Source organism: Arachis ipaensis, chromosome B10 (genome assembly GCF_000816755.2).
Source record: "Arachis ipaensis cultivar K30076 chromosome B10, Araip1.1, whole genome shotgun sequence".
Lineage (NCBI taxonomy): Eukaryota > Viridiplantae > Streptophyta > Magnoliopsida > Fabales > Fabaceae > Arachis > Arachis ipaensis.
Window position 1 is genome coordinate 45,754,114 of NC_029794.2, and position 2,544 is coordinate 45,756,657.

The following is a 2,544-nucleotide window of genomic DNA, read 5'->3' on the forward strand; positions in this document are numbered from 1 at the left end:
GTGCTGGTGCTAAGCTGCACCAGTAAATCGTAAACCCGGTTAAACCGATTTTCTATTTTTAACTAAAATAGACCAGGTAACCTTATAATATCATTCAAGCATTTTCTAATACTAATATAATGATAATATTATACTATTATCTCTCTCCTCTCATAAATCGAGTCCGGTTTGTCAAACTGAGACTATTTACGAAAAACCGAATCAAAACCCCTAACCGATACGGTTCAAAAACTAGGTTCTTCGTAACTGCGTTATTGAGCTTGCCTCATAAAAGGTTCTATCTTAAAGATGACATAATGACAATGAGGATTGAGATACTTGATGATATAGAAGAGGTGTTCTCTTTACTGATCTTCCATAGAAATCCGTGCCTTTAGAAAAGTTCTCGCGTACTCGAAAATCAGGGTTGTTACACTGAGATAATCCTGTGGGGTCTACAGATCCTGACGTGTCAAGGAATTGCATCCCTGCACCAATTAGGCATGTAAAATGCCTTTGCATGCAATTCTAGCGTTTAAACGCCGAATTGATGCTAGTTTTGGGCGTTCAGCGCCCATCTGCAGCATGTTTCTAGCGTTGAACGCCAGCTTCATGCTTGTTTCTGGCGTTCAGCGCCAGCTTTCCTCAGTGTGCATTCCTGGCGTCTGAACGCCAGGATGTTGCTTGTTTCTGGCGTTCAACGCCAGATCCATGCTCTGTTCTGGCGTTGAACGCCAGCCAGATGCTCCTTACTGGCGTTTAAACGCCAGTAAGCCCTTCCTCTAGGGTGTGATTTTTCTTCTGCTATTTTTGATTCCGTTTTCAATTTTTATATTTATTTTGTGACTCCACATGATCATGAACCTAATAAAACATGAAATAACAATAAAAATAAAATTAGATAAATAAAAATTGGGTTGCCTCCCAACAAGCGCTTCTTTAATGTCAATAGCTTGACAGTGGGCTCTCATGGAGCCTCACAGATGTTCAGAGCATTGTTGAGACTTTCCAACACCAAACTTAGAGTTTGACTGTGGGGGCTCTGGTTGACTCTGCAGTGGGAGAAGCTTACTGTGCCTCTTTTCCATGTTTACAGAAGGATAACCTTGAGTTGTAAACACAAGGGAGTCCCCATTCACTTGAAGGACTAATTCACCTCTGTTAACATCAATCACAACTCTTGCTGTGGCTAGGAAGGGTCTTCCAAGGATGATGGATTCATCCTCATCCTTCCCAGTATCTAGGATTATGAAATCAACAGGGATGTAAAGGCCTTCAACCTTTACTAATATGCCCTCTACTTGTCCATAAGCCTATTTTCTGGAATTGTCTGCCATCTCTAATGAGATTTTAGCAGCTTGTACCTCAAAGATTCCCAGTTTCTCCATTACAAAGAGTGGCATGAGGTTTATTCCTGACCCAAGGTCACATAGAGCCTTCTCAAAGGTCATGGTGTCTATGGTATAAGGTATTAGGAACTTTCTAGGATCCTATTTCTTCTGAGGCAATCTCAGTTGATCCAATGCATTTAGTTCATTGGTGAACAGGGGAGGTTAATCTCCCCAAGTCTCATTACTAAATAAATTAGCATTCAGCTTCATGATTGCACCAAGGAACTTGGCAACTTGCTCTTCAGTAACATCTTCATTCTCTTCAGAAGAAGAATACTCTTCAGAGCTCATGAATGGCATAAGGAGGTTCAATGGAATCTCTATGGTCTCTAGATGAGTCTCAGATTCCTTTGGTTCCTCAGAGGGAAACTCCTTATTGATCACTGGACGTCCCAAGAGGTCTACCTCCTAGGGATTCACGTCCTCCCCTTCCTCTCTAGGTTCGGCCATGTTGACTATGTCAATGGCCTTGCACTCTCCTTTTGGATTTTCTTCTGTATTGCTTGGGAGAGCACTAGGAAGGGTTTCAGTGATCTTCTTACTCAGCTGGCCCACTTGTGCTTCTAAATTTCTAATGGAGGACCTTGTTTCATTCATGAAACTCAGAGTGGCCTTTGACAGATCAGAGACTAAATTTGCTAAGCTGGATGGATTCTGCTCAGAATTTTCTGTCTGTTGCTGAGTGGATGATGGAAAAGGTTTACTATTGTTATACCTGTTTCTTCCACCATTATTAAAGCCTTGTTGAGGATTTTGTTGATCCTTCCATGAGAAATTTGGGTGATTTCTCCAAGAGGGGTTATAGGTTTTCCCATAGGGTTCACCCATGTAATTCACCTCTGCTATTGCAGGGTTCTCAGGATCATAAGCTTCTTCTTCAGAAGATGCCTCTGGAGTACTGTTGGATACAGCTTGCATTCCATTCAGACTCTGAGAAATCATATTGACTTGCTGAGTCAATATTTTATTCTGAGCCAATATGGCATTCAGAGTATCAATTTCAAGAACTCCCTTCTTCTGAGGCATCCCATTACTCACAGAATTCCTCTCAGAAGTGTACATGAACTGGTTATTAGCAACCATGTCAATGAGTTCTTGAGCTTCTGCAGGCATTTTCTTTAGGTGAATGGATCCACCTGCAGAAGTATCCAATGACATCTTAGCTAATTCAGAC